Source organism: Symphalangus syndactylus, chromosome 7 (genome assembly GCF_028878055.3).
Source record: "Symphalangus syndactylus isolate Jambi chromosome 7, NHGRI_mSymSyn1-v2.1_pri, whole genome shotgun sequence".
Lineage (NCBI taxonomy): Eukaryota > Metazoa > Chordata > Mammalia > Primates > Hylobatidae > Symphalangus > Symphalangus syndactylus.
In genome coordinates this window covers 92463548-92474335 of record NC_072429.2, presented here as the reverse complement: position 1 = coordinate 92474335, position 10788 = coordinate 92463548, and positions in this window count along the sequence as shown.

Genomic DNA, 10788 nt, shown 5'->3' with positions numbered 1-10788 from the left:
CGTGCAGGCTTCCTCGAATCCCTGGCACTTCTGCGGGGATGCGGTGGTGTGGGTGGCCGGCCCAGCGGCCAAGCCTCCCCTGCACCTCTCAGTTGTGTGCGGGCTTCCCAGGGTAGGCTGTGGGAGCGGCTCCCAGCCCCACGGGAACCTCAATTCCCTGCGGCGCACCCCAGCCTGCGGTACAAGGCGTAGCAAAGAACCTCGAGAGTAGCTGTTGCTTCGTTCGTTTGATATGTTGCAGATTTCAGGAGCATTAACGCCCATCATGTTTTCTGTCTCCCCAGGGAGAGGAAGCAGGCGTAGACAGCAGCAAGAGGGAATTGTGATGAGGGAATTCTCTCTGTAGCGTAGATGTGTGCTCACGTTCTCTGAGGAGTTTTGAAATCAGTATTGTTTCCGTTGCCCTGAATGGTTACAAGGAGAGAACACTGGACTTGGAGTCAGAAGACCTTCATCCAAGTCATTCCCTGCTCTAAGTCCCATTTCTCCATTTCTGCTCCATGAGATTGTTTCCACTTCAGATGAGATTAGACTTCAGGTGGCATTGGTATTGGCTGTGGTAAAACAAGATATCTTCGAGGACTCTTCAGTGACTTACATCCATACATTCCTTTTATGGGATAGTGGCTTCTGAAAGCTTCCTTGGAGATGGCAGATAGAGCATTGCACTTATCTTCCCTAGTGTTCACCAATAAGTTGACTTTGATTTATTACACATAACTTCTTACTAGCCAGTCAGGTTCACAAAATGATGTGGAGTGAATTACTTTTTATGTAATAAAGAACGTTATATACCCAAACTGGTCCTTTATAACTCCTGGATCTTTCAAGTTGCTGTATTCTCTGTTCTCTAAATAAACTAGAGGAGACTCTTTTTGCCCATCCCCAGGTTGCCCATGGAACTTTTGCGGCTATTCTATCTGGCCTTCATCCCAGTTTTTACAGGTCCATCTGCCTCCCTTCATCCTCTCCTTTTTGCTTCTCAAATGGGCTTCCCATAAATTGGAAATATTCTCCACTGCCCTTTTCCTATTATTTAACTTATGTATCTGGTTTCTTCTTCATAGACGCATAGGATGGTGTAGCCTAGTGATTAAGAGTGCAGCTGGAGCCAAGCTGGCTAGGTTCCATTCCCAGCTCTGCAGCTTTCTATGTAGTCATGGGCAACTCTGCCTGCCTCAGTTCTCTCACATGTAAGATAAAAATGTGAAAAGTAATAACAGGGCTGTATTAAGAGAGTTGACATATATAGCTTGCTAAGAAAGTACATAGCATGTAGTGTTATATAAGTGTTAGCTATTCTTGATATTATCGACATGTCCAGGTCAGTGCTTTAGATTAAGAACTCCTAGCAAGTAGGAGACCCAGGCTCCCAAGTGCATTATATTCTATAGTTAGGTACTAATAAGTTATTAATAGAATGGAGAATCTTAGAACCTTAGAATATCAGTTTAAATTCATTTATATGGAGCATCTCTGCCTCTTAACCCTTACTTTGTGGACATGGAGACCACTTAACTGAAGCTATGAGTGGAATTTTAAGAGTTTCTGCTTTATGACCCAGAAATGAAGTACATACTAGACTTCTCTGTTGTCTTATCAACTTTTTCCTGGCCAGGCTTGGTGGGCTCATGCCTGTAATCCCAGCACTTTGGGAGGCCAGGGTGGAAGAATTGCTTGAGCCCAGAGACCAGCCTGAGCAGCATAGAGAGACCTCATCTCTACAAAAAATCTAAAAAAAAATTATCTGGGTGTGGTGGCGCGTGCCTATAGTCTCAGCTACTCAGGAGGCTTGCTTGATCCCAGGAAGCTGAGGCTGCTGTAAGCAGTGATGCATCACTGCACTCCAGCCTAGGCGAGTAAGCAAGTTCTGTCTCAAAAAAAACAAAAAGCTTTTTTTTTAATGGTTGTGAAATAGAGTAGTAAGAATCCAACATCCAGGCCAGGTGCGGTGGCTCACGCCTGTAATCCCAGCACTTTGGGAGGCCTAGGCGGGTGGATTGCTTGAGGACAGCAGTTTTGAGACCAGCCTGGCCAACATGGTGAAACCCTATCTCTACTACAAATACAAAAAATTAGCCGGGTGTGGTGGCGGGCATCTGTAATCCCAGCTACTCGGGAGGCTGAGGCAGGAGAACTGCTTGAATCTGGGAGGTGGAGGTTGCAGTGAGCCGAGATTGCAGCATTGCACTCCAGCCTGGGCAACAGAGTGAGACTCTGTCTCCAAAAAAAGCAGAGTCCAGCATCCATATCAAATGACCTCTTCAAAGCTGTTACCTTAGTAGCAACCCTTATTCCACACTGACATTGCCATTATTCAGAGCACTTTTAAAACTCCCTTTTCAAATTGTTTTCAGATCTGCACAGGAAACTCCAACTTGTTTTACTATAACCAACACTTTGGTTTTATACCAGAATAGTATTGATTCCCATCTTATTCTTCTTAGTTCTGAATGACCTGAATATTTCTAAAAATAACACCCACTCCCAAAAAAACTGGTATTTGCCACCACTAAATATAGTCAAAAGAATTTTGACATAAGTATTGAATGCCAAGGTGTTTTTGAAATCAGAATAAAGCCTTCCTAAAGTGATGGCTTTGAAATAATCTCATTTACAGGTATAAGTTTTGTCCTCTGGTTGTAAAGTTGTATGGTTCAGTGAGAGGTATATTATAAATAAACTACCCTTCTGCAAAGGTACCAACTGCTGGTACAACTGGAGGAGATTCTTTAGTATCTCAACCTTGATTCTCCTCTGGCCTGGCTTTGTTCCTGTTTCTGGATGGAGCTCCATTTAGCCACCCACTGGGCTTGCTTCAGAAGTGCTGTTTGTTATCACATGGCCAACTGGCCAGGGCCAGGACAGGTCCTTGGGTTTACTGCGTTGACCCCAGACTGTCTTAGCCACCAGAGCACTTGTTGATACTTCAACATTGGAAAGTGTTGAAAAGCAGCACTGAAACAACCCAGGATCATTGTCAAGAAGGTAGGGAAGGAGAGAGGAAGGGGCTTCAAAAATAGTATGGTACTAAGAAAGCACTGTGCGAAATCACCTGTTTACACAAATGCTTTCTGTGATAATCAAAAATGCAATGACATTTCCTGAATGTGAACCTTAACATTTAGTCATCCATTTGCCCTAGGACAGATTTGAAAATGAGCAATGCTTGATCAGATTGGCCTGATGTTCTTGGGGACAGGTGATAAGACCTTTAGACCCTTAGGGGTATTGGAGGTTAGCTTTGACAACATGGAGATGATCCAGCAGTCTCAGTGGTGCCAGCCAAGAAGCTTAAAATAGACCTGAATGTGGGTCTGAGATGCCCTCACCCTGATGGTTACTGATTTACTGTGGCCTTTGCCAAAATCAGCAGTCACAGGGAAAAGAGGCTGGTTTACCATACTCTAGCACCTGTTTCCCTAGAGGTCTTGCCTAGGAAATCAGCAAGAAATTGCTAAGTAACTAAAGAATGGCTACCTGTTTTATTACCGTGTCAGTGTTGGGAGTTGCTTCTTTGAAATTAAGTTGTTTGGAGTTAGCAGTGAGATTGACGAATCATCTATGCAAAAGAAACACCATGTACTGTGGTTCATCTCCTTTGGACCAGACACTGTTCTAGATGCTTTCACATTTGTCTGATTTTATATTTGAAAAGGAATCCATTCTCATCAGAATTCATGAGACAATAGAATGTTCAAGGGGGGAAAAGCTTTATTCTCTTGTAAAATGAGGGACCAAAGGCTCTTGGCTGGCAGGCAGGAAGTTTCTGTGTACTAATTGAACATGACACAGAATACAAAAAGTAGGTGTCTGGGGTTGCTTAATGATAGAATTCAAGTGCTTTACCAAGAGGATTGCATGCCTGTGGACCTGAGATTGGCACATACTTCAAAAATTCCTGTTAGGCTGTCTTCAAATACTAAAGATGACATGTATGGGCAAGAGGGGAGAGATGAAAGGGGAGGTAGGTGTTGGTGTTAGTATCTGGCCATCAGGCAATTTGGCAAGATTAATTTTTTATTCAGTATAATTCTGTAGGTGGATTCCCCAAAGCACAGAGGGTATGAGGTAGAGGACAGGCTTCCGGGGAACTGAGACATTGGGGTGTGTCTAGAGCGCTTCTTACAATGGGTGCCAGTCATAGCTGCCCAAAGCAGGTCCTGCCAATCTACAGACTTCAGTAGGAGTCCCCAAGCTGTGAACTCAAAAATAGTAGTGGCTGATTTGCACACTTTTTAAAAGCTATAATTCTTTGCTTATCTGAACTACTTAGAGTATAAGTTTTTCAAGAACAGGGAACATGTCTTTTTACCCACCAATACAAACCCATGGCCTAGCATATAGTGAAAACTAACAGGTAGCAGATGCTTCCTTTCTACTGTTCTCTCTTCTAAGTGCACTGACTCCTTATGAGGCAGGCATTTTTCTTATATCCATTTCACAGGAGAGGAAACTGAATCTCAATGAGGGTAATTTGCCCTAGGATCACATAAGTAAGAAGTTGTAGAGCCATCTACTCCAGAGCTTGCACACTAAGGCACTATGTTATAGTATAGTGATCACTATGTGTAATAGGAGCTCAATGATGAATAAATGGACTTGTTTTAAATGAAGGGAAAGAAAATGACATGTTTCAACAGGTGAATGAAAATACTTCATGAATGAATAAATGCATATGTCACCTTTTATTATATCCCTTAGGTTTCAAAAGGGCTTATGTCAGGATTAGGATTTAATTAATTCTAGCTTTGTGAAAACTAAAGAAAGTTTTACGTTTTCATTATGGGTTTGATGGCAAACTGCATCCTTATAATTGGAGAATTTCCACCCATACTTATTGTGTCTATAAACAGCAGTAAGTTTGCACAGCTAAGTGTATCACCACTGAATAGCCACTCTTGTTAGAGAGCTGAAGGTTTGAATATAGTTTATCAGGAGAACCAATCATACCTTATAAAAGCATATTTTCCTTAGAAAACAGATACTGTATTTGTAGGTGAATACCTACTGTATTCAACTCACATTCTAATATAACTATAGTTGATAATGTGATTTGAAGTGAACAATTTGATTTGTTAAAAGCAGTAAGTTAATATTCAGTTCAAAATGTTACTTTTATGTTTAAGCAGTATCAACTGGCGAGAGAAAAGTTCAAGGAGAGAAAAAAAGCAGTGAATTAAAGAGGAACAATAGATATTGAATTATACATCTAGTTTCTGCCAGAAACGATGGGCTCTTGGATTCTAATGAGAACATTCGGAGAAATACTCAGGTGCAATATCTGCATTTTGATTTTATCCCTCTTTAAGGCATACTGGTTTTGTTGAATGAGTATGAGTTGGAGTCAGACACACTTGAGTTCAAACCCTAGCTCTGCTTCTTATTTTCTGGGTTTATCCTTCAAAATTTACCCAATAACTTCAACTTTTTAAAAAATCTAACGTGTTGCAAGGATTAGGAATTAGCCAAATGATAACTGGCAAATAACGCCAAATGTTAGTACTTAAAAATGAATTTCCTATTGCTGCTGTAACAAATGACCACAAATTCAGTAGCTTAAAATAACACACATACTATCTTTCAGTTCTGAAGGTCAGAAGTCTGAAATAGGTCTCACTGGGCTCAAATCAAGGCATCAGCAGGGCTGTGTTTCCTTCTGGGGTCTCTAAGGGAGAATCCATTTTCTTTCCTTTCTCAGCTTTGAGAAGCTGCCCACATTCCTTGGCTCATAGCTCCTTTCTCCATCTTCAATGTTAGCAGAGTAGCACCTTCCAGCCACTCTCTGACTTTTGACTTCCTCCTCTCTCTTCATTTTAAAAAGATCCTGATGATTACATTGGGTACACGATGATGATTGAGAATAATCTCTTTATTTTAAAATCAGCTAACTAGCAACCTTAATTCTATGTGCAACCTTAATTCTCCTTTGCCATGTAACATAGCATATTCACAGGTTCTGGGATTATGATGTGGACATCTTTTTTTTGGGAGAGAGGGGGCATTATTCTGCATACCACGGCATTTTTCTCCCTTAACACTCATGTATTTATTAATATATTTATTAAAGGAAAATGAATAATAAAAAATATTTTTATCCTCAAGAAACCTAATATTTAGGTGGAGAGTTTAAATATATGCAAAAGACATTAACCAGCAGTACAAGGCAGCAAGCAACAAGCTCCAATATGAGCCATTCAAATTTGTGTCACAGGCCGGACCTGGTGGCTCATGCCTGTAATCCCGGCACTTTGAGAGGCCAAGGTGGGAGGACTGCTTGAGCCTAGGAGTTCAAGACCAGCCTATGCAACATACTGAGACTTTGTCTCTACAACAAAATTTAAAAAATTAGCCAGGCAAGGTGGCACACATCTGTAGTCTCTGTTACTTGGGAGGCAGAGATGGGAGGATCACTTGAGCCCAGGAGCTCGAGGCTACAGTGAGCTGTGATTGTGCCAGTGCACTCCAAAACAAACAAAAAGAAAAAAAAAACCAAAACAAATTTTTGCTACAGGATTTTAGAGGTCACTTAGGTGTGTGAGAGAGGGAAAAAAGAGTCACCAGAAATTTTGATTGTCTAAAAGCAGCAATGTAATGAGAATGCCCCCTTCCCTCTTCAAAACCTAAATGTGATTTTAGGTTGAGTTAGGAACAAAGGAGGTGATAGACTCCCTCCATTCTGCCTTGTTGAGTCCCTACCAAACTCTGAAGGGCATAAAAAATCTACAGTGTAGCCAGAGGAGGGCTACCAGCAGGATAAAAAGTTTAGAATCAGAACATATGAGAAGTTTAGAGATATTCATGGCATGCTCTTCAAATACTTTCATGATTGTCATATGAAAAGACAGCTAGCTTTGTCTTTGAAAACACCAGAGTTTGAAAAAACTAGGCCAGGTGCGGTGGCTCAACACCTGTAATCCCGGCACTTTGGAAGGCCGAGGCAAATGGATCACTTGAGGTCAGGAGTTCGAGACCAGCCTGGCCAACATGGCAAAACCCCATCTCTACCAAAAATACAAAAATTAGCCTGGTGTGGTGGTGTGTACCTATAATCTCAGCTACTCAGGAAGCTGAGGCACGAGAATTGCTTGAACCTGAGAGGCAGTGGTTGTAGTGAGCTGAGATCGGCCACTGCACTCTAGCCTGGGCAACAGAGTAAGACTCTTTCTCAAAAAACAACAACAACAACAACAACAAAATGGCCAGGCGTGGTGGTTCACACCTATAATCCCAGCACTTTGGGAGGCTGAGGCAGGTGGATCACCTGAGGTCGGGAGTTCGAGACCAGCCTGACCAACATGGAGAAACCCCATCTCTAATAAAAATACAAAATTAGCCAGGCATGATGGCCCATGCCTGTAATCCCAGCTACTAGGGAGGTTGAGGCAGGAGAATTGCTTGAACCTGAGAGGCGGAGATTGTGGTGAGCTGAGATCGTGCCAATGCACTCCAGCCTGGGCAGCAAGAGTGAAACTCCATCTCAAAAAAAAAAAAAAAAAAGAAAAGAAAAAAGAAAAAGTTAGAATTAAGTGTGTGGAAGTTAGATTTAAACTCAATATGATAACTTTAAAGTGGTTACAGTTTTCTGAAAATGAATGAGCTACCCCTTGAGACAATGAGTTTCCTGTTACTGAAGGTATTCAAACAGACTGTTGTTGTGGGAAGTCGGGGACCCTGAACGGAGGGACCGGCTGAAGCCGTGGCAGAAGTACATAAATTGTGAAGATTTCATGGACATTTATTAGTTCCCCAAATTAATACTTTTATAATTTCTTACTCCTGTCTTTACTGCAATCTCTGAACATAAATTATGAAGATTTCATGGACATTTATCACTTCCCTAATCATTACTCTTGTGATTTCCTATGCCTGTCTTTACTTTAATCTCTTAATCCCGTCATTGTAAACTGAGGATGTATGTCACCTCAGGACCCTGTGATGATTGCATTAACTGCACTGACTGGTCGTAAAGCATGTGTGTTTAAACGATATGAAATCTGGGCACCCTGAGAAAAGAACAGGATAACAGTGATGCTCAGGGAACAAAGGAGATAACCATTAGGTCTGGCTGCCTGAGAGCCGGGCGGAACAGAGCCATATTTCTCTTCTTTCAAAAGCAAATAGGAGAAATATTGCTGAATTCTTTTTCTCAGCAAGGAACAGCCCTGAGAAAGAGAATGCATTCCCAGGGGTAGGTCTCTAAAATGGCCACTCTGGGAATGTCTGTCTTACACGGTTGTAGATAAGGGATGAAATAAGCCCCGGTCTCCCATAGCACTTCCAGGACTATTAGGAGGATGAAATTCCCGCCTAATAAATTTTGGTCAGACTGGTTGTCTGCTCTCAAACCCTGTCTCCTGATAAGATTTATCAATGACAATGCGTGCCCAGTGGGACATGAAACTTCATTAGCGTTCTTAATTTCGCCGTGGTCCTGTGATCTCCCCCTGCCTCCATTCGCCTTGTGATATTTTATTGCCTTGCGAAGCATGTGATCTCTGTGACCCACACCCTATTCGTACACTCCCTCCCCTTTGAAAATCACTAATAAAAACTTGCTGATTTTGTGGCTTGGGGGGCGTCACGGAACCTGCCGACATGTGATGTCTCCCCTGGACACCCAGCTTTAAAATTTCTTTTGTACTCTTTCCCTTTATTTCTCAGACCAGCTGACACTTAGGGAAATAGAAAAGAACCTATGTTGAATTATTGGGGGTGATTCCCCCAATAGAATGTAGACAACAAATGACAAAGAATGTGCTCTCAAAGCACTTTGTTTGTGTCTTGAACTTTATACTCACATTATCATCATTTGCAGGCCAGTCTCCCTGTATAGATGTGACCTCTTCCTAGGCTGAATCTATCATATATGTTTTTAACTTGGCTTAAGAGGTAGCTAACAAATGTTGGCTAGGTAAATGGATGATGCATGGGTGAGGTTGAGAGTTGGAGAGAGTGACTGTCAAGAGTCCCTCCAACTCTGGGACTCTCAATTCTCTGAGCTGGGATCTGAGCTAGGTTTAGTGAATTTAATTGAGATACAGAAAGGGGGTGAGGGTGGTGGCACATTCTAGGTGGGAACCACAGTGCAGAAAGGCCAAGAGGAGAGCAAATCTGAGTCGAGGAGCTATGTTGGGTGAAGAGTGGGAGTTAGAGTTGGGCAGAGTCTGGGTCTTGATTCTTGAAGGTCTTTCATTTCAAGGATGTTGGACTACCTCATTCTGCAGTTGGGATGCAGATTGACACTTGACTGAATTGTGATCAAAGAAGAGAAAATTGCCCTGACAATGATATGCATCATAGCTGATTGGCAATAACTGGAAGTGATTGCCTAAACGTGGGTGTAAAGAGTTAAAATGCAGAGCTAGATGATGGCAGAAAGGATGTAAAGGAGAGAACAGATAGGAAGATATGTTACTAAAAAATCAGGACTTGTTGGCGAGGTACACGAGAAAGGGTGAAAAGGGGGAAGGTATCAAAGAGGCCTAAAGCTTTGTGCATGGGTGGCCATGAGGATGGACATATATGTCAAACTTTCTTATTGAGATGGAAGTAATATGGAAAAAATATTCAAAATATCCAGGATTTTTCCCACACTGTTTCCATTAAGTTCATGGCTGAAGTGGGCTGTTTTGAATATGTATGAGGATAGAAAGTCAAAAGTATTGCCGAGCGCAGTGGCTCACACCTGTAATCCCAGCACTTTGGGAGGCTAAGGCGGGCGGATCACAAGGTCAGGAGATCAAGATCATCCTGGCTAACACGGTGAAACCCCGTCTCTACTAAAAATACAAAAATATTAGCCAGGTGTGGTGGCGGGTGCCTGTAATCCCAGCTACTCAGGAGGCTGAGGCAGGAGAATGGCGTGAACCCAGGAGGTAGAGCTTGCAGTGAGCTGAGATCGCGCCATTGCACGCCAGCCTGGGTGACAGAGCAAGACTCTGTCTCAAAAAAAAAAGTCAAGAGCATTAGCCTGTGAAGGGCAAATATTTTTAAGAGGTGAGCTGTTATACTGGCAAAACCTGATACTGAATAGTAATAGTTACAGTAGCACCTTGTATGAGCCCATTATGAACCTGCATGATATGAGACACTTCGTATGTATCATCCCATTTCATGCAGTTACCCATGAGTATGAAGGCATCAGCTGGTACTCCACACAGTGTCTGCTTTAGGGCAGATCCCAAGGAAAATTCCCACCCATCTTAGTACTAAGGATAATTATAAGTCTCAGAAGTGATTGGATTCTTTTAAAAATTCTTGGACTCTGAACTGAATAAATAATTTTATCTCTGTGTGTTTGAAGGGGTGGAGGAGGTAAAAAGAATTATTCAAAGTTTTAGAGCCAGAATTGTGACTCAGTTATTGAATGTGTGCAATATATTGTTTTTTAAACCTGTTTTCTGTTTCTGTTTCATGTCCCAACCCTTGTTTTCCTTGTTTTTCTGCCTCTCTTCTCACTTCTCATTTAACTTATGCTATCTTTTATTTTATATATCCCTAAAAGTAGTCATAAATTCATTCTAGAATAAAGGAGAGCAATATAAATGTATTTTTATTTATATTAGTCCTCGCTTTATAGATGAGGAACAGGAGCTTAATTTATCTAACTTGCCCAAGATTATAGCGGGTGTATTGTCTATTGCTAGATAACAAATCACCACCAAAATTAGCTTGAAACAACAAATATTTCTGATCTCACTCTGTTTCTGAGGGTCAAGAACCTGGGAGCAGCTTCCCTGGGTGCTTCTAGCTCAGGGTCTCATGAGTTTGCAGTCAAGCCATCAG